The 24,310-nt window shown below is 42.0% G+C and overlaps 1 long non-coding RNA gene across 1 annotated transcript in view; it reads left to right on the forward strand.

The window, feature by feature from the left end:
- LOC142029132 (uncharacterized) overlaps window positions 1–24,310 on the forward strand; it is a 31,569-nt gene that overhangs the window by 2,060 nt on the left and 5,199 nt on the right. The window contains exon 2 of the long non-coding RNA XR_012649851.1: window positions 22,241–22,380. This is a non-coding gene — a long non-coding RNA (uncharacterized LOC142029132). The remainder of the gene's footprint in view (window positions 1–22,240; window positions 22,381–24,310) is intronic.

The following is a 24,310-nucleotide window of genomic DNA, read 5'->3' on the forward strand; positions in this document are numbered from 1 at the left end:
ATAGTACCTGGTGTAATGCAAGCAAATCTGTGACTAGCTGTTTCTAGGGTCTGGTACATAGAGACTGGCGCTTTCAAAACTCAAAGGTTTTGAAAGAGCTGCACTATAAAGGTCCAGACATGCAAAACTGTATCCACAAGATCTACTTTCCTTCTAGGCAAGTAGGTCTTCCAATTTGTTAATGATAGTACATGCATGCTCACAAAATGAGGTATTTTATGCAGATGCTAGTAAATTGTCAGGGTGTAAAGTATAAAGGAAGATTTCTTCAGCTGCTTTGGTTATGCTAGTTTTCTGGCTGAAACAACAGGAAGACTGATAATTGCGTCAATTTACATTTTTAAAAAATAGTGTGATTGATGGAAAAGTCAGCATAGTAGCTTTATGCATTAATGGGAACATGACTGAAAGGTGATGCTGGAGTGTTAATAGTAGTTTTGCTCTTTTCTTCAGTAGTGGCAGGGTCTTGACTGCTGTTTTTTAAGAAGATGAAGAGTCTGTCTTTTGAATGTATGTGGAACTTTTTCTCTAGTCAAAGTGACAAACAGATGCTGTGATTTGTACTTTGGCCCTAATTATGTATTTAGATCCCAATCACTCCCTGTTATGTGACCTAACCCTGGACTGTGACATACACTTACGATATAGATGTTATTTGATGGATTTGTGTGTGGAGGGTGCTTAAATATTCAAGCTTTGACCGTAACTTTTATGTGCTTTTTAAAATATTTTTAATCATTATATGCACTTTGTTTTCCAAGTGCTTCTTTTAGTGATTTAGGAATTATTTTTTTTTCTGAAAAGACTGCCTGCAGAAAGATCAAATGTAACTCTTCAGAAGACCATGTTCAGCAGATGTTAATTGCCTATTTTTTTAAAGAAAAAAACCAGACACCAACCAGTTGAAATACTAAAGAAAAGAATTTAAGAGTGATTATATGAGTACCATCTTAACAGCCCATTTTAATCAAGAACTCATGAAAGGAGTCTTGAAGGTATAAAAGTTTATCCCATCTGAGACTTACCTACTCTAAATGACTGATACCGGTTTGCCCATTTTACGACATGCAGTTGGTGGTGAGCTGTAGAGAGCTCTCCCTCTGGAGTTGAATTAAGCTGCAGCTTGACTGTGGCTGTGGGTGAAACCTTCGGGGAGAGAATAAAACTGAAGTATTTCTGTAGAATTTCCCAGGCATTGAGTGTCACACTTCTCTTTAATACCGTGACAATTTATAGGGCGGTCTGTTTTAGTAAGAGATATCTTATATATATTAGCTTTTCTCTGTAAATAATTTGACTAAGTAAACTTACAAATGAGTGACTTCTGGAAAGATGTAGTCTAATGCAGGGCATTAGTGCAAAGGTGTGCCATTTTCTCTTTCACACTGCTTTCAAAAATAACTTTTAAAACTGTAAAAGAAGGTACTGCGAATTGCATAGCTAACAACTGAAAGGCACCAGGAATTTTATCTGTTCATAGATGAACGTATTCTATGATTCTGTTCAGTACATTTTCCGGGAATAGTTTCTCTAAAAAGTTTAAATTTAAAGATGCAATTGTCTCTTGACCTGGTCAGATTTATTCTTACAAAAACAGCTATTTTGGAATTACACATTAACCTCCACCAGAATACCAGTATTCCTGGGTACTACATGATTGCAAAGCACATGATTTCTTGTTAAGAGTCAATCCTCACAAGTCTAATTACTTCTGGGAATGTTGCTGTCTTTGTGCAGCTGTTACTTGTCAGCTTGAAAAGATCTTTTGCTCGTGACTTTAGATTTGACTTTAGGCTGCTTGCAAACTTATAGTACCATTAGTGAGTGATTGTATTTTTGGATAAAATTAGTTGAAAAGTTATATTTTTTTTATTTTATTTTGGAGTAAAACATACGTGCTGCAGTCATCACAAACTGGTGGAACTCAGGAAAGCATGGCCACTGTTATTGATGTTCTTATTTTTAAGAATAAATGTGTCTGGTACTTAAATTATTCTCATCTAACTCTGGGGGACAGGGGAGAGGAAGAGACATATTCCTTCCTACCCCACCCTCCAAAAAAACCCAAACCCACAAGAGCATCTCTACTTAACTGGGATTCAGAGTTAAGTTTATTGTGCACCCAGAACTCCCATTGGTACTCGGGTCTGGGAAGTTCTAATCTTCTGTCACATTTAAGCAAGACCAAAGGACCTAATTTTGTCATTGCACCCGAACACCCATTTTGTTGAATTATTGTTGCTATTTTTCTGCACAAATCATTTGTCCTGTCATTGGGGTGGGTGCTGAAAAAGATGTGAACTGACTGTTACACTGTTTTTTAATGCAGAATTATATCTTACATTCACTCAAATGTAATGCATATATCTCTTTTTTAGGTGAGGATTCAAGGTAATTTTCCCAATGGAGGTTAGGAAATAAAAACAAATTTTCTGGAAAACTATTAAGATAAGAATTGTGGAAGTGTGGGAAGCTCACAGGAAGTTTTTGTTATCAAGCTCTGGAAAAGCTTATTTCTTCAACAGAATAAGGTAATTATTTTACCTTCCTGTCTCTTAGTACAGGAAGGTGCCAATAAAGATTTTATCAAGACCAACATGCCACATAAAGGGATTTTGATAAACCACCACTGGGAAGGGGGAGGTTCCTAAGAGCAGCACTACCACCGTTGAGGAGATGGTGTGGCGTAAGGCAGCAGTAGTGGGAATCAAGCTCCTCGCTCCTGGCTGCCAGGGGCACTGCCCATGCCCCCAGCCGTGAATCCATCCCCGAGCCCTGTGTGTAAGTCAGGTTTTGCTCGTGCTGGTCCGGCAGCATGAGGAGGCTTGTAGCCCTCTGGGCTTCCAGCCTGCGAGTCAGCACGCTCAACCCGAGGAGCAAGAAACAGCCCTTGCCACCACCTTCTGGGGTCTCGCTGCTCCTCCTTGGGGTTAGAGCTCTCCTGCTTGCTGTTGAATTATTGTAATTGAGGTTTGATTGCAGGTAGGAAGAGGGGTGCTAGGTCAGTTCATCGAGGAGAAAGCTCAGCTTCGGAAATGCACTCCCAAACAGCTATCTTTAAATGAAGCAGAGCAGCCTCGACACTTTCTCCAAGAGCTCCGATCCCGGCTCACCCAGTGGTGGGACAGGCTGCACGCAAGGACGGCAATCGCTGGGCACTGAGCCCTCCTCCTCCTCCTCCTCTTCCTCCTCCTCCTCCTCCTCCCGGCCATGCTGCCCTGCCGGCAAGGCGTTCGGCAGGCACCTGGGCAGCATCCCTCGGGCACGAAAGCCGTTCCTGGTCTCCATTTTTTGGTGCCCGGGGCATGCCTGCAATCCAGCCCTTACTGTGCCCGTGGGTCACATCGGCCACTTACGTCAACTCGGTGGCAGTGAGAGGCTTTAGTGGGGTTGTCCTCTTCACCGAGTGGAAGTTTGCAAGCCAGTTGTTGTCTGTTTTGGTGCCTCGGGTGAGGCTCTCGAATGTGGGAGAAATTCATATTTCAGCCAGGACAAATTATGAAAATCCTGCTTCCGCTTTAGGGAGCCACAGAAGAAAGAAGGGGGTGTGTGGGGGTTGTCCTGTCAATGCATTTTCTCTTGCTTTTCCTACTTCAAAAAGTTCAGTTTCAGGGAGGGGGGGAGGTTTGGTAGCAGCAGTGGTCTTTGCAGATATTCACCCACATTGAAATAATGACAATTTCATTGCATTTCAGGGTCTTTGAGGTTCATTTGGTTTTAGTGCTGTGCTTTTAAGAGTGTTTTTCCAAAATTATAATCAATTATATTTTATGATTTGTGTGAACTTACATGTCTTTCAGTGGTGGCTCTTTTTTACAATATTATATATACAAGTACAAAAAGGCATTTATTGAACTTTTCTTTTTAATTTTCTCCTCTCCTCTCCTCTCCTTCATTGCCCGTTATTTATCTTGAGAAAACGTGGTTGGTGAGTAATACCCATGGCAAACTGTCCCTGCAATGTTACTCCATTTCTTTTTTTTCCTTCTTCCTTTTTTCTTTTTTTTTCTTTTTTCTTTTTTCTTTTTTCTTTTTTTTCTTTTTCTTTTTTTTTTCCTTTTTCTTTTTTCTTTTTTTTTCTTTTTTTTCTAAGAGAACTGGGAGTCTTCTCCCTGGTTTTAAAAGCAGGCATAGAGTCACCCTGGATAGTGACAGCAACTTCAGTGGAGCCACTGTGCCAGGGAGTAAAATTAAATATCTGCAATTTTGTAAAACCAGAGTCTACCCAAGGAATAATAAGTTTCAGGTCTTAAATCTTGGAAATATATTGCAAGGTGCTAACAGTGATTTTTCTCCTTGCTTTGGGTGTATATTAATAAATGTGTGTGTCCCACTACAACCATTCTGAGGAACGGTTTAGGTGTGTTACTAAATTCATTGAAAAACTTTTTTTTTCATCTGAAAGATTTTTTTTTTTTTTTTTGGTAAAATCCCTTCTCTGAATAAATGCTTATTTTAGGAGAGGATTTTCTGCATCTTTCGTACATAAAAAAAAGCTGATTCATTTCTCCAAGTGTGAAAACAAACTTAAATGTGATGACTTCTGTGAACTTCAGGGCTTTTTTCTTTTGCTAACCATGCCTTCTCAATCTTTACAACTTTTACTTGACTTGTTTGGTCCAGCAATGTGTTTAAATCCATGCACATAAAAAAATCATATGAAATGCATTCTTTACTACCAAGGACCTGCATTTATTGCATGGTAGTAAACTATCTTGAAGAGGAAGTCTGTTGTTAAAATTGATTTTTTAAAAAAATCAATTGATACAAAGAAATTGTTTAAAACGGAGATCACTTACTGTAAATGTGGGCCTAATCCTGCAAGCATGTGCCTGCTTAGCCCTGATTTCAGCATGCCTAACTTACATGATTATTTTTAAGCAAAAGATTAGTTTGCAGTTTGAAACTCAGCTGAAAATAGAGCATCTCCACTTTGAAGCTCTGACTTATTTCTGACACTTGTTTTGCTGCTGTCTGGAGTTACTCTAAAATAATTCCAAACACATTTCTATCTTTGAAGACCCTCATTACAAATGTGCTTTTCTCCCATGTTTGCAGTGTGTGTGAGATACGCACGTGGTTAGAGCCGGAGGGGGCAGTTAAGAAGGAAGAAAAATTACAATTAAAATATGGTGTGCTACTGCAACTTACCTGATAAACACCACTTGGCAAATCAAAACAGTTGGTACATGCTGAGACTTGAATTTCTTTTTTTTCAGAGAAAGTACAATTAAATATTACATGAAGACTTATCAAATGTATTTCATAAGAACAGTGTGCAGGTACTGTGGGTTTTGTTTTATTGTAAGCATTTTAAAGGGCTGACTTTGAAGCAGTGAATGGACACGTGTGTTCTTGTTCTGTGGTGTGTGAGCCTTTCAGTGTCTGACTTATGTTCTTTCCTTTAGCAGAGGTAATAACACTGGCTTCTCAAAGATGGCAAGTGACCTGAAATGAAAATGTGTAAAGAGCTATAAATTGTTCTAACCTACAAAAAATGATCAAATAATGATGCAAACTCTAAAACTAAAAGGAAGAAATGAGTGAAGGGTCAGTGGTGGCTTTTTTATTGTTTTAAATGACATTCAGAAATTGTTCTCAAAATATTCAAGTCACATTTTTTGAAATTATGGTGAAGGACCAAAGCTAAACATGGTTGCCCAGGCTCTCTTTGCCTCGCACCACAATTACTACTGTCTAATTAATCAGTCTTTAATAAGCTGTTGTGATTTCAGAAACATATGCTAGAATGCCCCACTTTGCATTGAAGATTTGAGTCTCTTTCAAGGTAGATTCCTGTTAAAAAGGCATTTAATTTTGAAGGAACCACAGCAATAGCAGATGCAGCTAATGAAGGTTAGTAAATCAATAGTAAAGGTTTCCTGACTTCAGCAGTTTTTAGCCCCTTCCTCTCTAGAAGTATTGAAGAAATATACTGTACATCTCTTACTTCTTATCCCTGGCTTATTTGTTTGATTTCTGGGCCATACAGTTTTGGAATGAAAAATAACTTGCTGGTAAAATTCACAGGCCATTTCACAGGCAGATTTCTATTTTGGCACCTGTTCTATTTGATGTGTTTTTATATGGGTACTGAGAAGCTGTGGCATTTTCAGTGTGTGTCACACCCAATGTTGTCTGTTATCTTGTCTGACCCAGATGATACAGTGAAGTGCCTTTTTTCTGTGTATGGTTAAGATTAGGGCACGGCTGCGAGCAAGGCAGCTAAAGATGTGTCTAGGTAAGACTGTGTGACTGAGGCATTTAAGGAGATGAATGGGCGTCGCATTAGGGGGACATGGGCCTCTTTGGGAGTGCTAGTCCATTACTGGCAACCTGGCCTCCTAAATTAGGAGTGGTTTTATAAGGTGGTAGAACAGCCACATCTTCTTCCATGGAGGCAGAGTCTTGCAGACATCATGACATCATATACGGTGTCTTCATTTGCTTCTGAGGAACACCCTAGAATGAGATCCCCATGCCACAGTGTTCTCACATTTCTGTTATGATCCCTTAAGGCACTTCTGGTACTGCTGGTACACCCCTACTTGGGGTACTCCTGGGCAAAATACCAGTCTGAAATCCATGTGGCATCCTTCTTGCACTTAACCTGCCCCAACTCAAGATTCCTTGTCCCCTGCTCTGCTTATAAGGGTCTTATTTGAATGCAAACATTACCCAGTGGTGCATATAACACAGCTTGTGAACCTGGGTGAAAAGTCTTCCCCAGGTGCTTATTGGTGTATATACTAGCAGGTCAAAACTTGAAGCATTTGCTTCTGTGGGTTTGGAGTGAGGCATTCAGGAGCTGCATGGACAGCTTCCTCTAGCTGCAGATCCTGGGGCACAAACTAAAACTGCTGTGCCCTCCATTTCCCTGGCATGTAAACCTCTCTTCTTCAGTGGGAACAGCCTCTAGTCTATAATCAGAGCCCACTGTTACTCTTAGTTTGGTAAGCAGAAGACATGGGAACTGCCTGGGTTTGTGTGTTTCTAGGAAAAGAGGTTCTAGGGAAGTGAGTCTCTAGGAGACAAGACACAAAGGAAGTACCAAATGTTCTAATTCTGGTAAAAGAAAAAAAAAATCTTTTCTGTTGTATAAACCACGACACCTTGGCTCTTAGCGCTCGGAGATGATAAACAGAGAATGTACACATAGAAAGTAGGACTCGAGGTCTCAGTGTGGCATGGAGAACTCCACTGGCCCCACAGCAGCCAGTGACCATGAACCCCTTGGCAGCAGTGACCTCTCCTGCTGCCTCACCATGGCTGAGTAAAATAGCAGAAACAAACCTGCACTATGTGAGCAGGTTGCAAAATTGTTAAAAAGCCAGTCTGTCTCACCAGCAGTATTTTAGCTGATACAGCAGTGCCTATGTGATTGCAAAGCTAACGTTATAAAAAGAGTTTGGACTGAAATATCAGAAGTATTCTCCATTGAAAATGGATTATATAAAGAACAATATGAACTGTCATCACCACCAGTTAGACTCCATCTCCCAAGGACTGATCTCTCGTGGGCTAGGTTCTCAGGGTGCTTTGGCATGTGGATATTAGTGTGCATGTAGGTTACTAACAGTTGTCTAGTGTATGGGAAGAGCTAGAAATTACCAGCTTTTCCACTTTTGCTCCTTGAAAGATTATCAGCCTCTTCCTATTCTGTCCTTCCTGTTCACAATGGTTGGAGTCCATGTGCGGCACAAGGCTGTGGTCCCCATTGTAACAAGTGTCTTCTGTTCATCTAGACTGAGGAAGAATTCTGGAATAACCTTTAGGCTGCTGGAATCAGGCTTAAGCTGCTGGAAACCTGCCTCTCACTGACTCTGTCAAAAGGTAACTTCTTAGCCATTGCCCTGCTAAGAAGCCATCCATTGTTGGTAACTTTTGGTAGGCAAGTTACCTAGGAGCCCACCAAGGAAACTTACATCCTATAGTGACCTTTCAAGCTTGTCTAAAGCCGAGATGGACATCTACCCAGGCAGTCAAGAAATCGCTGTGGTCAGACCAAGACAGGGCAGCCCCAACAGGGAGGGGGATCAGGAGGACATCCTTCTGCTCCCTGGGCAGGAGGCATTTCCAACATGAGCTTCAGAAAGCGATCAAGGCATTTTCCCTGAGGCACATCTGTGGAGAATCAAATGGGATGCCTGCTTCCACCCCTTGGCTCTCTGAATTCAGTGGGATACCTACCTCCCAGGTCCTTCTGGTGCCAATTAAATCTATTCTTCCCCCTTTTCTACAGGGATTTCAGAAAGCTTCCAGGTCCGGAAAGTAGAAAGTGCTCAGGATTGTCTAAGGTTGCAGTCACTGCTACTAAGCCCTGGAGCACATCTTGGATGAGTGCCTTACGAAGAACCAGGGGGAGTATGCAAAGGCAGGACAGGGCCAGACCAGCTGGTAAACAAACTTACTCATTTTTCAGGGATTCCTTCCCTCCCTTTTCAGCCTTGCACCCAGGGCATGCACTGGGAATGCAGCCTGAGAGTGCTGAGAAGGAACCGGCTCCATATGAATAAGGCGGCTGGTGTTCACAGGGAGCTGGGGTGTGACAACCTTCCCTTCCCAGGTTGTCTGCATGATCTATGGGCACAGGGGGGTAGAAGGCTACAGCATTTTCCTTTTCCCCCCAGAAACACTTTGTGAGAATACTTAATTTACCCCACCACAGACAGGAACTGAAGAGCATAAATATGTCAGATTGATATTTCTTTTAAAATAGCTTTAAAAAAAAAATAGCAAGAAGGTGAAGTGGGCATGACTTTGCCCGTGCAGCACTAATTCTGAAAATGTTGGAGATCCTTTTTGAATAAACTCAAGGGCTAGCCTGTTTCTTTTTCCTTAGTCAGCTCTCCTAGCTGTCTCTAGGAAGCCTGCCAGAGCGCAATCAGCCTGGTGATAAACTCCTTCTGCAGAGGTAACCTGAGACACAGGTGAGAGCCTGGCTATCATGGCAGGAGATGGGCTGACAGCTGGGTGGGACAGAGGTGGGCTCAGTTCATGACTTGCCTGTGCTGACACCCCAGGGGTAACAGCTGGGATGAAACTCTGCTCACATCCTGGGCTACGCATGTCTGTCAGGGACTGAGCCACCGCTCGGCACCTTGACCTCTGAGAGAGTGTTGGCATCGCTGCACTCAGAGCAAACAAGGGAAGTATTTGTTGAAGAATAAAATGACAAAACCATGCATATGTGTGCAGTGCTAGCTGGCACCATGGGTGTCAGCCACAGCCAGCTCCCACGTAGGTTTTTGCTTGTTAAATTACATCACCACATTTGACTGGTCCTGTTTGAACAGGGGCACCAGACGAATGGGAGGAGGAGGAGGGGAAAAAGTGGGTAGGCTGGAAATCACCCTCATCTTCCACCCCAGCCGGCAGCTCCCTGCATGTTGCTCTGGAGGTGAGACAGGCTTTGGTTGTGCTACGTGTGAAAATGACTGCCACATGCTGCATGTCAATCCAACAGAGTCAGCAGCTAAACAAAATGGTAAGTCAGTCAGGTGTGAGATGTACCTGAAAAGGGGGCAGGCTGGAAAGGCATTGCTAGCATGTACGACATGAGAAGGTGCAGCTTGTACTGCACTATTTTATGGACCACGTGGAGATTTTCTGCACAAGGCTATAAGCTAGACAGTCTGGAAAAGCTAGAGGTGCAACCAGGAATGCAGGATACTTTGGCCCCAAGAGAATGAAATTGCTTATATGATGCCTTGCTCACTAGCAGGGATCTGGTTTCTGGTGCTCCCCACAGTGTTCATGCTTTTTAAAATTAAATTGTCCATTTCTTACAACGTGGAAGTAATCCTGGAAGTGAGAACTGGGTTTCACATACAGCTTTTACTTTTGAATATCTCTGTAATAAGTGCTGAAGACTTAGGAGATTAAACAAATTTACACAATACAGGTATGGGAAAAGTGAATAAAGTAAGAAAGACACCTCTAGCTTCATATTATTGTCAGGATAAATCATTCTTTACTAAAAATATTTTCACCAAAAAAAGCTTGAAGGTCTTTGTTCCCCTCCAAATAGCCTTGGAAGGGAAGGAAGTGGGCTGGAGTAGAGTTTTTAAGGTGGAAAAAAAAAACGCAGGACAACTGTAATGCTTAGCTTTAATTATACGTAAAATTGATGATCCAACAGCTTCTTGGCTGCTGCTTTATTCTTGTATCCCTTTACTTTTAAACTGAAAAAAGGCATATCCGTTCCTAGCCTGACGATATTATTGACAGATTATTCTAGGAAAAGTTAAGTAAAAACAGGCTGGTTGACTTCTGAAAGGAGGACAAATACTGAAGAAAAATACTTGTTAAGACACATGTAAATTGTTCACGCTAGCTACCCTGAAGCAGGAGAAAATTTGGCATGGTTCTCACAAAGCATTTTTAATATTCCAGTTAAAACTCGATACGATCGTCAGCTGTAGCAAATGTTTGTGCTGGCTTTTGCAAATATCTGTCTGTGTTTGCTGGCTCTACCTGTGTGTGCAAATGTTAGAGGGTGCCCTTCCCGCGCTGTCTGAGGGTGCTTGCAGTAGGATGGTGTCGTGGCTTCAGCCCAGCCAGCAACGAAACACCACGCAGCCGCTCGCTCACTCCCCCCCGCCCTGGCCAAGGTGGGATGAGGAGAAAATAGAAAGAAAGGCTTGTGGGTCGAGAGAAGGACTGGGGGGGATCACTCCCCACTTATGGTCACAGGCAAAAGGCAGGCTCAACTTGAGGAAGAAGCAAAATCAATTTAATTTACTACCAATCAAAACAAAACAAGGGTATTACCAAGTAAAAACCAAACCTGAGACCACCTTCCCCCCACCCCTCCCTTCTTCCCAGCTCAACCCCACTCCCGGTTCTCTCTCCCTCCTCCCCCCAGCGGTGCAGGGGGACGGGGAATGGGGGTTGGGGTCAGCTCCCCACACCTTGTCTCTGCCGCTCCTTCCTCCTCAGGGGGAGGAGGACTCCTCGCTCGTCCCCTGCTCCGCTGTGGGGCCCCTCCCGCAGCAGACAGTCCTCCACGAACATCTCCAGCGTGAGTCCTTCCCATGGGCTGCAGCTCCTCACAAACTTCCCTGGCGTGGGTCCTTCCTGCGCGCTTCAGTTCTTCCCGAACTTCCCTGGCGTGGGTCCTTCCCGCGGGCCGATCTTCAGTCACACACTGCTCCAGCGCGGGCTTTCCCATGGAGTCACAGCCACCCTCGGGGGCCTCCGCTCCCCTCCACGGGCTGGGGACACAGCCTGCCGTCTCACCAGGGCTGCGGGGGCATCAACCTCCTGCGGCGGCGCACCTCCTCCCCTCCTTCCTCACTGACCTCGGTGTCTGAGAGGGGTTCCTTCCTCTCACAGTCCACTCCCCTCTCTGCTGCAGGTTGCCCTTCCGAAATCTGTTCTCCCAGAGGCGCTACCACCACCACTGATGGGCTCGGCCTGGGCCAGAGGTGGGTCCGACCTGGAGCCGGGGGATCTTCTAGTAGCTTCTCACAGGAGCCGTCCCTGCGGCCCCTCACCTGCTACCAAAAAAGCCACGCCACACAAACCTGTAACAGATGGGAAAGAAGGACCTCTGCTTTGGAGCAGCGTGGAAACCATGTGGCAAAGGCTCGCGGAAAGCACTTCATTGCTCCACATAAGTAGGGCTAACATCAATGGTATTGCATATGATGGAAACATTTGCATGACGTTTCTCATGTAATTTATTATTTGTTTTGTCCTTTATCAAAAAGCAATCTGATTCCCTTCCTCCTTTTCAATAACCAATGAGGATTTTGTTTGTTTCCCCCTTTCTGTTCCATCTGTGAGACAATCAATGTTTTGCTTTTGTAGGGGGATGAATATAGATTGCTTTCAGAGATACATACTTCTGAATAAGTTATGCAAAAAAGTAGTATCTGTAGAAGTGCCAACGCTGAAAGATAGTTTATTTGATTTATAGAGTGATAAACTGATAAGTGTAATGCTAACTGAATCCAGTGACGTGCACCACAGAGATTGTTGTGCAGTTAACTGCTTCAGCTAAGTGCCAGTGTCACTAACCATTAATGTGGTGGCTACCCGCTCAGAACTACCACTGCTAAGTGTCCTGATCATTCCTTTGACGTGGAAAAAGCAGCATGCAGGTATAATTATTTTTTATCTAATAGGTCATTTGCCTTTTGCCCTGAAGAAAACGACCCATTAGTTAGAGGTAATGCTCTACAGTTGCACAAAGTAGAAGGTAATTATGGGTTATGAAGACCTGTTAGAAACCAGAAGAATTATTTGTGATACGCATATATTATCTCTGGTTTAGCTTCAAGTTAAACAAGTCAGTAAGCCAAAAACTTCTGAACTCCACCACTTGGGTATTGAGTAATGCTGATGGTCATAAAGCACCTCACATTTTTTAATTGAAGTGAATAATTGTTCATCTCAATATGCCATGTTATTTCAGATGCTTTTGTAGAACAAAAACTTCTGAGGTCAGAATAAAAAAGACTTATTCAACAAATATACTTTTTGCTTTGACAACCCCCTTTCTATGGTAGAGATGAATGCAGTTTTGATCTTGCCTGAAATCACATTTGAGAATTCCGAGTAAGTCTTTCACAAAGGAAGTTGCCTAAATTCAGCGACCTGCAAAAATTAGGATATATCTTCAGTCTCATCTCCAAAGCCACAAATGCCTGACAGTCGGTCTGAGTCCTTGGCTTCTGTCTCCTAATTTAGTTGAGTAGAGCCCAGCTCAGAGGTTGGGAGAAACGTGTTATGCAATGCTTGTTTATTGTGACAGATTTTGGCCAACACACACCAGCTGAAACTTGGCAGTCAAAGGTAGGCTGCGAAGTTAAATTCTATGTAGACATGTTTACCTTTTTGTTAGCTACAAAACATGTTTGAGGGATTACATCAAATACTGTGGTCTGATAACAGGAGCCGTAGTCTAACCAATTTGGAAATTTAAGTGGCTGATGTTTTACACATTGAATTTGTACTCTGCAGTGGGTATGAAACTTTCCGCATAGCTCATCACTGGCTTAGGCCATGTCGTTAATGAATGCCAGTTTAATAAGGTCAGACATGCTGTATACTTCCAGAAGTTTTAATAAGTATTCCTATAGCTGCTGGTTTATTTGAGATTATTACACTCTGACCTCCTGTTGTATGTAGCCATCTGAAATTGTATGTGCTTCGTAAATGGATTAGGTGAATTTTCATAGTAGTTTAAATTCTATTAATTCCTTCTAAATGAACCAAACTTTCCTAATGTGCCATATTTTACAGGTGTCTCCTCTGGATCTAGATTCTGCATTTTTGGAAAGAATGCAATTAGAAAAAATAAACAAGATAACCTGTGCAGAAGTGGGTCAGTTTCTGGAATACCTATTGTCTTCCCAATTAATCTTAAAAGTTCTGCTCTACAAATCTATTCAGGCTGCTACTCTGAGAAATGGTGCCCTAATGATTTTTTTTTTTTTTAAATGTTTTGATATATGAGGGTGTGAAGTGCTGGCAGTGAAGGATGTAAAATCTTCTTTTATAAACTTCAGTGACTCAAACATTTATTAAATACTTGACTTCTGTGTAGCACTAGGTCATGCTATAATGGAGCAGTTATTGGACATAGGTTTGGTAAGCTTCTTTCAGAGTTAGACCATAAACAAAACCTACTGTCTGAATATCACAAAGGTGTCCTTCACTGTCTTTTAAAAAGCACAGGTTTTACTTTCTTATTTCATAGAATCCTGTTATGGATTTTATATATGTAATGTATTTTTATGTTATTCTACAGGTGGTTTTAAACCAATTACCAATATGCAGCCAAAACTGCCAGAGTACTAGTAATATTTTGTGTGTAGTCTCAGACTATAAAACATCTATAATATTTACTTTTTCCCTTAGACCTTCTTCCTTTTTAGTAAGAGGGTTATATATCATTATCAACCCTTTTCTCTGCCAGAAATAAATGTGATATTAGTTCTTGTGGTCAGGAGAAAAAAAATTTCAAAGGCTCAGTAGAATAAGTAAGAATGTTAGAACCAAGATTTCCAAACCTTAGAACTATAATCAACTTAAACCAATTTTGGAAATATTTAATTGTTGTCAGTACTTTAGTAAAAGAGAGCTTATTTAGAGCCAGTTAGTACTTGGCTTGTGAGCAAATACATTTAGTTCAAGGAGTCCTTCCCTACTCACTACATCATCACTGCAGCCTCCTCTTCTTAGCCTAACACTACCTCTTCAGCAGTGCTTTCATTGGATTTGTACCTTCTTATCCCAAAATGCTGGTTTCATTGGTTGATGTGAGGAGCAAGTCAGCAATCACGAAGATACGCAGTTCCTCCAAGTTCTGAGAAAATTAGCAGCTAGGTGGAAGAAACCCAATGCCTTGACTGAAGGAGTGGCTTTAATACAAACTTGCACTTCGCTGTACATCAGGAAATCAACATGAGACAGAGAATTACGAAACCTTGCAGTTTGCAGCCAACTTGATAGGCAAAGCTGGAGAAAACCAAGCATGGTTTGGTGCCTGTGCCTTTGTGGGTGGGGTTTTTCTGTACGTGATGCTGTACTGCCACCACTCTGTGCAGGAGCAGGGCTTAGGGGTATGTCTGAAGTGTCCTGACAGAGCTGTATGATTCTTCGTGATGGTTTTTCCTAATGGAGCAGAACCAGAAGTTGTTTGCCCTTTTCTAAACAGGAAAGGTAAAAAGTGAATGACACTATAGTGTGCTCACAGTTTTGTCGCCAGGTTTGTGTTGCCCTGACAAATTATGATAGATTACATTTATGAGCATGTATGAGTTTGTTTAAGCATGTATGTATGAGTTTTGCAGAGCTTAAAAGGAGTACTGCTGTTGAAATGGTGTTTTCTGGAGCCCTTTTGCCGCCTTTATGTCTCTCTGAATGTTATTCTGTGGGTTTGAAAAATGTAAGAAGAAAACATTTTTGCAGACATGAATGCTCTAAATATTTGTTCATTGAAGGGTTTTGGAATTGCTGGTCTGCAGAACACTTGTTGGTGGCCTTAAGACAGCTGGCAGATCATGTTGAGCAGGCGCTGCTCCAGACACTAAGTGCTTACAGGATGGTATCTCATGCAGTTCTGCAGGGTAGATACAGATCTTCTGTGACTGCAAATGGAAGTAGTGAGCTCTGTATATCTGTTGAGATACAGCCGCGTGATAAAAGCATTTGAGAACTTCCATTCTAATATTAAATAAGGGTAACGCCCCCTGCAATAAAATTACAGCCACCCAAGCCTCCCTTCTCAATACAAAAAAGCAACTAAACAAACTTGAACAAACCATTAATTTTGTATGATTTCATTTGCTCTTTCACATATTAGCTCTACTCTCAGGATTTTTTTTTTTTAGTAGACTTCATCATCTTCAGAGGTATGACATGGCATTGTGGTGGTCTAACACATGAGATACATTTTAAATAGATTTTTCCCCAGCCTCATTAGTGAGGATTATTTTATATAAGTAAAACTCCAAGGTGCTGAGTCTTTGCCTCTATTGTCGTGATTTTGGGTATAGCCATGCCTGAATGATGTGGAATTTTTTAACAACTTTTCAGGCTTAACAACTGGTGACAATATAAACCCAGAGTTTCTGTAGGCTAGCCCTTTATTTCTGAACCTGTCACTGGAGAAAGAAAGAGGAAGGAAGAACAGTAAAATTACTCCAGGGGACTTTCTCCGGAGAGGAGGTCAAACACTGATGTTACAAGTAACTAGAAGAAGTAGCGTAACCCCCTTCGAGTTCTGTGTATTGTGCCAGCTTTGCAAAACAAGGTTCCAGGCAGGGATGCTTGGGCTGTGGGAGGATGGGTCCTTGTCCTTCTGACCCTAGGCTCTACTCCTCCAAATTCATCTCAAACAGGAGAGGATTTCTCTGACAAGCTTCCTTTAAATAAAGGATTAAAAAATAGAGAATTGCACTGAGAAGAAAGATGCATAAATAAAAATGGATTTTGGTACTTCAGTGCAACCTCATGTACCAGAGTTGTTTATAGATTTTAGCTTGTTAAGCAAAAGCCAACAGCAGATTCTTTCAATCTTGGATATACTGCAAGATCAGCGTCCCTCAGTATGAATTCTTGGGAGAAAGATGACAAGATGTCAGCACTGGATAAAAGTTATGTTCTTTTTCAAAAGACATAAGAGTGAAGGGTGTGACACTGAGTAGTTAAGACTTGCAGGAAAGAGAGTCAAGAAATGAATCAGCAAGCATGGAGAAAGAATATTTTAAATGTCAAAGACTAGACATCTGTTATGAGATACGGATTTCTTTCTTGTCTTTGATTTCAGCCAAGACTCTCTCAGGCTACGTTGTGATCTACTTTTGGGAATGTAGTGGTTAGAAGTATCTGCCTAATCAAGTACTTTCATTCAGAAATGAGGAGAGAAAACAAAAATGTGCCATGAAATAAATTATATAGTATCCATGTCTTTTTTTATGACCTTCATTACTGTAAACATAATATTGTACTGTATTAATCTTTTTCACTTCCTGTTCACAGTCTTCTTTCTTTCCATTTTTTTAAACTAGGGTATCTGATACACCCTTACATAAAAGATAAACAGATTTTTTACTGATTATTTTAACATAATTCGTGTAATTTTTTACTGTATGTGAAGTGCAAACTTCTGGACTTTATACCAACAGTCTTTAATTTCAGCAGTGGGTTGATTGTTTGCCTCTGATTCTGCCTCTGATTCTGAGCTATTTGGAAATAACCTTTGTAGGGAGGCATGTCTGTAATGTATACTATTAAGACCTATTGTCCTTCTCCAGTAATCCAATTCATAGCAGCAATGAAGAGGCAAGATGTTGCGTCAGCCAACAGTTTAGGCACTCCCAAATTAAAATTGTTTGAAGTTCTTTGAAAATCAGAGCTGCTTGCACTCTCTGCAAACTTGGAAGACAGGGAAAGTACTGAGAAAACAGATGTGGTACTTACCTGTAGTAGGGAAGAGGGGGAAGGGAAGGAGGAAGAGAAGGGGTGGGCGTAGAGCAGTCAACTAACTCCAATTTCCAGATAAATTCTGCAATAAAATTCCAAATACATGTAAGTACTTGAAAGATCAAGATGAGATGAATTATAATCAACAAGTAGTGTTGAGCCAATATTATTCCTTTCTTCGATAGGATAGGACAGAGAGGAAGCAGTGAATTTAATCTAGGCATTATTGGGGCTTTTGATACTGTTATTATGACATGCTTGTACAGTAAATAAGCTAGAGAAATATGGCAAAGGAAATGTATAACTAGCTGGGTGCAAGACTTAGAATTCAGATTTCAAACAAGCTTGCCACTGAGAATACTGTCAAAGAAGTAGAATACATATTGGGTGGGGTCTTGCAAGGGTCTGGTTTGTGTTGCATACTAACCCATGTTTTGCCTAGGTGATGGAGTGTGTTATTGAGTTCTCAGATGCCATGGAACTGGAAGGGATATAATGCATGCAGGAGGACAGGGTAAATATTGAAAATAACCTTGATGAGCTAAGGTAGTTCTGGGGGCAGGAGAAGAGAAATAAGCATTTCAATAGGAAGATGTGAAAGATATGCAGCTGGTAGGAGTAAGCCAATACAAAAGCAAAATACAGACTTGGGAATGTGACAGGCAATGAATAAACATTGCCTTTTTCTGTACCATCTCTTTCTGTGCTTTTCCCCTTACAATATGTGTGGATATGCGTGGACAGAGTGTTTTCTTCTGTCCTTTATGACCTTTGCCTGTTGGATCTGCCTTTGTGCCTTGGACAGCCTCATTCTGTCCTTGATGCTTCAAAATTTTTTCTTCTCCTCATTCATTTCCTATTGTATACTTTCTTCTTGAGTTCAGATAGTTGAGGACACACCACTTTGTCAAGCTGATTTCTTTTTAAGTTTCCTCATTCTTTTTTTCAGATGGTGCAATTGCTTTATTTTTTCTCTGGAGTATACTACTTTTCTGCCAGTGAAATATAATTAGTTCCTTGACACTGGTGTCTTCTGTCTTGGTGTCCACTGTTCTTCTTCCTCTTCTTTTCCTAGAAGTGCTAAACTAGCATGTAATGATTCTGCTACTTGGCCTGCCTATGTTTGCACAGCTGATTCCCCTAGAGGCACTGCTGACGATCGGAAGTCTCCTTCTCTCACTCCCTTCTTCACCTTCTCTGTCAAACTGCTCCCTGCACGCCGTGCCCCCCACCTCCCCACCTCAATCATTAATAGAATTTTGCTTTTTTTTCCCAACACTAAGAGACAGATTTTTGGACAACTATATGGGTCACTCTTCCACTACCTCTGTGCCAAGGGGGAGCTCTCCCGGCACAAGGCAACAGCACGTCTCTTCCCCCCCACCGGCTGTCTTCCTGACCAGGCTTACTCTGCTGCACATCCAGCCTGCACGAATTACGCCACCTATTCTTAGTTATGCTAAACGGCATAGGTCATCACACTTAATATTTAACATGTGCAGGGTCTTCGATTCAGTTTCCTACATTTCTTTCACTGGTACAGATGTCTGAAGGGTTCTGTAGAAGGACTGTTTGTTTTTGTTTCCTTGTCACCTTGTATGGCTTATTTTAAGGAATAATCATGCCAGATGTCTTTCTCACTTCTAGGCAGATATAGTTGGCAGGTCATCAGGAAAGACATGTCCTGTGAAGAGAGGAAATCTTAGTGGTAAGGTGCTGTTCAAATACAGATCTGGAAGAAGGGGATGGAAGCATATTCAGGAAAAATAACAACTGACAAGAACTGATGCAGACACTTGATAATTAGGGGCCAGAGATACTCCAGTGCAAAAGGAAGCTAACAGGCTGATCTCTTTTGCCTACCAAAGACAGAGAATGGGGTTGTTACTCATAGGTAAATCTGGAGACTGAGCACAATGGGAAAGAGCTAGATAACTAATGGGTGATTAATGCCAGAACAAATGCATGTAAATAGGTGTATTGGCTTTGTGTAGCAAAGTTTTGGTAGCGGGGGGTGGGGGGCGGTGGGGTGAGGTGGGTTACAGGGGTGGCTTCTGTGAGAAGCTGCTGGAAGCTTTCCCTGTGTCCGACAGAGCCCATACCAGCCGGCTCTGATGGACCCACCGCTGGCCAAGGCCGAGCCCATCAGCGATAGTGGTAGTGCCTCTGTGATAACAGATTTAAGAAGGGAAAAAAGTTGCTGGGACAGACAGAAATGGCAGCCAGAGAGAGGAGTGAGAACAAGTGAGAGAAACAACCCTGCAGACCCCCAGGTCAGTGAAGAAGGAGGGGGAGGAGATGCTCCAGGCGCCGGAGCAGAGATTCCCCTGCAGCCCATGAGGAAGACCATGGTGAGGCAGGCTGTCCCCCTGCAGTCCATGGAGGTCCATGGTGGAGCAGATCTCCACCTGCAGCCCCTGGAGGACCCCACGCCGGAGCAGGTGGGTGCCCAAAGGAGGCTGTGACCCCATGGGAAACCCACGCTGGAGCAGGCTCCTGGCAGGACCTGTGGATCTGTGGAGAGAGGAGCCCACGGAGCAGGTTTTCTGGCAGGACTTGTGACCCCGTGGGGGACCCACGCTGGAGCAGTCTGTGCCTGAAGGACTGCAGCCTGTGGAAGGCACCCATGCTGGGGCAGTTCATGAAGGACTGCAGCCCATGGGAAGGACCCACATTGGAGCAGTTTGTGGAGGACTGTCTCCTGTGGGAGAGACCCCACGCTGGAGCAGGGGAAGAGTGTGATGAGTCCTCCCCCTGAGGAGGATGAAGTGGCAGAAAATAACATGTGATGAACTGACCTTAAACCTGATTCCCTGTCCCCCTGCGCCGCTGATGGGGGTAGGTAGAGAATCCGGGACTGAAGTTGTGCCTGGGAAGAAGGGAGGGGTGGAGGGAAGGTGTTCTGAGATTTGGTCTTATTTCTCATTACCCTGCTCTGTTTGACTGGTAATGAACTGGGTGACAGTAATTGGTGAGTGATCTCTCCTGTCCTTATCTCGACCCACGAACCCTTTGTTATATTTTATCTCCCCTGTCCAGCTGAGAGCGGAGGAGTGGTAGAACGGCTTTGGTGGGCACCTGGCATGCAGCCAGGGTCAACCAACCACAATAGGTTACAAATAACTTCAGGTTGGACACTAGAAGATGACTGCTAACCAAGGGAGAAAACACATTTCTTGAGCAGTTTCCACCAGAAGAAGCATTTAGGTTATGTTGTGGCAGAGATAAGAAGAGACCAAAAAAAAAAATGTAGTAACAATATGCAAAATACTCTTGCTAGAAGGTTGTAGGAGACACAGTAAAATGGCCCGATAGCACCGTTCAGTCCTGAGCTTTAGAAAAGATTTACAATGCACTAAAGTCTGTCCCTCATACTCGCTTTTTTTTTTTGATACAAACATTTTTATATTCCCTACATAATTAAAAGCAGGGATTGATTTAGCAGAACTGTATAAATATACTTGCTGTGATTCTTTGGAGCTGTGACTTAAAGAGAGTGATTTTCTGGGGAGAGAAAAGAGTGATTCCTTGGTTTTAATGATTATTTAAACAGCTAAGTGGTAACTCCTGGTTATATTTAGCTTATTCTTTGTCCCCAAGAATTTATCACTCATCTTAAAATCAATGGTTGCCTAGAGACAAGCAGTTAAGATATAATTTGATTACTTGTGTACAAATAAAATATTATCTTGGCCTGTAATGATGGTAACAAGCCTAAAGTTATGATTTTATCAGAGTTTTGTAGGTTTTAACATGACACGTAGATAGGTTTTGGCATTCCTGTAAGCCTCTTGCAAATTTCAGTTAATGTGTGGAACAATTTGCATTATGTACTTTGTGTTTATGTTCAAGGGTAGAATAAGGAGGCACACTTGGGTTTTTGTTTTGTTTTGTTTTGTTTTCAACCTGTAATATATTTTAAAAATTACTTTTGCTGGAGAAAAAAAAAATTCTGTGCAAGTCATCTTTGCTGGGAGCTCTGGCTGGCTGAGCACCACCAACACTGGCAGAATCAGTGTTTGCCACTTATTTCTTCCAGTTCATCTGAGTAGGAGGGTAAACTCCTGGTGGATGTTTGTAAGTTGCCTCAAAATACTGAAATAAGGCATTTCAAAGACCAATCACAAGAACTGTAATGGAAGTATGTTGTTCTTATTTACTAAGCTTCATTTGTACTTCTGCAGATTGATGGTATTGCAAATTATATTCTTTACAAGGAGTCATTATTTTTCTGAAAATTGAGGTGAAAATAAGACACATGGGAAATGTAAGAGAAGATATCTTACCACCATATCATCTTCAGTTTATGAGGAACATGAATTTTCAAAAGATGTTTATTCTTTCTGTCAGATTTCACCAGTACGGAAGTTTCAAATCAAAATTATTAAATTCTCTCAAGATTGTACTCAGCATTATTATTTACTTTATTGCTGGCATGAGTGTTCACACAGTTATCAAAGATTAGGCTATCCAGACAGTTGAACCTGGGATAGTCAAGTACCCTGCTGTGAATTGGATTGGGACCCCATAGACATACTCAGTCGTAGAGTACAGGTGGGAGGCACAGGAGGTGTCCACTGTTTTTTTCAGGAGCATCCATATTATTTATTTTGGTTGCACTTTCCTAGGAAGCAGCTGTTGTATTTGTTTTCTTTGCAGCCATGGAGGTGAAATACAACATTTCACTGCACTGGAACAATTTCAGTGCTTCAGTGGAGGCCAGTGGAGTCTGGGAAAAATGCAAGTAACCCTTTTCTAAGGGATGCTTCTGTGTAAAACCATCCACCTCTCTTATGACGGTCTTGTGAGTGTTTGGTTTTTTTATATATCAGTTGCATCTATTACCACTATTACCACAAAAATAAAACACATCATATAAAAATTACTTGGTTTAGTTTATCAATGAACAGCAGGAGTAGTGAATGGCATTTTAAGTGCTACAGAACACTACTGTTATGCAATCACTTTTTGTATCTAAAAGGCTGTACAACTTCCTTTTTAAAAAATAGTTTTCATACAAAAAATTGACTTCCTGCGTGTGGTCTGTCCTTTAAGTGCAGTGATGAACATGACATGTGGTGGAATTCTGACCTTAACAAAATATTGCTTATTTTGATATGCCATATCAATTAATAACCTGTATAAATAGCACATAGAAAATGTCATGTAAAAATGAAACAGCAAGGTACTTTCTCACCAGTCATACACAATGTGAGAGCATCTTGTAAGGATTTAAGTCTAGGTGATGCTTTTTTTCCCCCTGGTTCTTGTTTCACTTTGCTTTTTCTTCTGTTTAATGAAGGAAAGAAAGGACTTCAGATCATGAAGGACCATCAAATAAACATGAGCACTTAGTAAGATGATGTCATCTTCGTATTTTATGCATCCATGGAGAGCTGAATGGAAATATGAAGGAAGAACAGGGAAACCGGTATTACTTCTGTACGTTGCATCAGCTATTCTCTTACCGAATTGCAGTTTCACATTTTATATCTCTGCTATGAAAGAGGTACTGTAAAAAAAATTTGAAACCGCTCAGAAAACAACCACAGGAGTGAAACCACAGAAACAACCACAGTCTTCAAAAGAGCTCAGTTGGTTCAGTTTATGCTAGAGGTAGTCGTCATTTGGCATGATGCTGAGTGCTGAGGGAGAGCTGTGGCAAGAAGAGCATCTTCCATCTTCAGGTACGGTGCAAGCAGGAGCTAGAGGTCGGCTGGCAAGGTGAATATCACACAGACAGAGCCGGGGAAGGGCTGAGGAGAGAAAGGAGCCTTGTATATCTGCTGAAGTCTGATGAAGTGGAGTATTGTGCTGATGAATGGAGTAGTTTAGCGTAGGGAGATAGTGCAGATAAAGGAACTATTTGTTTAGAAATTAGAGTGTGAGATCCTTTTAATCTCTTTAATATAAGAGTTTATCTTATTAGTATATAAACTCTAGGGCCAGGAATATATAAATGTGTGACCAGTATGTGCGGTTCATAGGGAACACGTTGCCTGTGGCAAATCGTCCACGAGAGGGAGCTAGAACTGTCTTTAAAATATTAGCAATAAAGCTTGTCAAATTATACAGCCTAAACTCGACCTGAAGCGCTTACATTACCTTCTGACAAAGCAAGCGTTTTAGCTCAAATGCCGTACAAAACGAGCTGCTCCTGTATGGGCTTTGCCCACCCTCACGCCAGAGCAGCCGCGCTACCCCAGCCAGGGAACAGCCAGGGAAAGGCTCTGATCCCCTCAAACTGCCATCGCCACCACCTCCTCCTTTTTTTCTTCTATATACTCTGTGTGTACTGTGCCAAGGAATTATCAGCAGTGCAAAGAAATTGTGCTATGGCAGTGCAGAGGTGCAAGTGTCTCACTGCTATTAGCCCTGTTTGGATAATTCGCAAAAAATGCAGTTCCTTATCTGCAAATGTAGTTTATTGTGCTGCATATCCGAGGCAATAAGCTGGGGGGTCAAACTGGAAATAAAATATGCAGCACCTCACTGTGCAATAAAAAGTAAGAATAGTTTTTGGATCATTGAGCTGGATGTGTAAAGCTGTACTTCTTACTGACTTAAACACAAACAAAACAACAAAGCCACTAACTGGAACCTTCTTCTCAGAGTACGTGTACAACATGGAAAAAAACCAGACTTATAAAATCAGTTAGTGGATGATAATGGATTTCGGAATGACTCAGAGTTTTGAAATCAACTGCAATAAAAAATAACCGGTCTGAAGGAAGAGTCGGGGATACTAAAAACCACTACAGCTAGAAAAGGTCCTCTGGCAAGTAAGTGTCCCTTAAGAAGGTCCGCTGGAACAGCTGGTTGAACACATGAAGCTTAAGCTGAATCCTATGCTGGAAACATGGAGCTAACTGAGCAAGGGTGTATGCGGAGGGAGGCCCGTGAAGAAGCTTTTCCAGGGAGATTCCTGGGTCGGAGAAACATCCACCATCAAAGGCAGAGGTCTGCGAGTATGAAAACCTGTAGGTACATAAAGAAAATGAGAAATTATGGAAAACTTTTAAATGGGTGAAGTATAGAAGTACCTTTGTTTTAAAGTCAGCAATATTAAGCAAGAACAGTCTTATTTTTGCGGTGAAAACTATTGTTTATTGCACCACTGGATGTTACAAACCAAAACCCATTCTTCTTCAGGGATGAAGTGGAAGGATTTCAAGATTTGGCATGTATGTGTGTGTGGAAGAGAGGAAGTACAACACTCACAGTTCACTCAGGAGGCTAAAAGTCTTGATTACTGTGGACAATAACAGGTCGGTACTTAGACTGGCGTGGAGAGAAAGCTGCCTCGCCGCTAGGATCTGTGCTGGGTTTGCCTGTGTGTGCAGTCAGTCTTGTTGGCCTGAGCCTGGTGTCT

Source organism: Buteo buteo, chromosome 3 (assembly GCF_964188355.1).
Source record: "Buteo buteo chromosome 3, bButBut1.hap1.1, whole genome shotgun sequence".
Classification (NCBI taxonomy): Eukaryota; Metazoa; Chordata; class Aves; order Accipitriformes; family Accipitridae; genus Buteo; species Buteo buteo.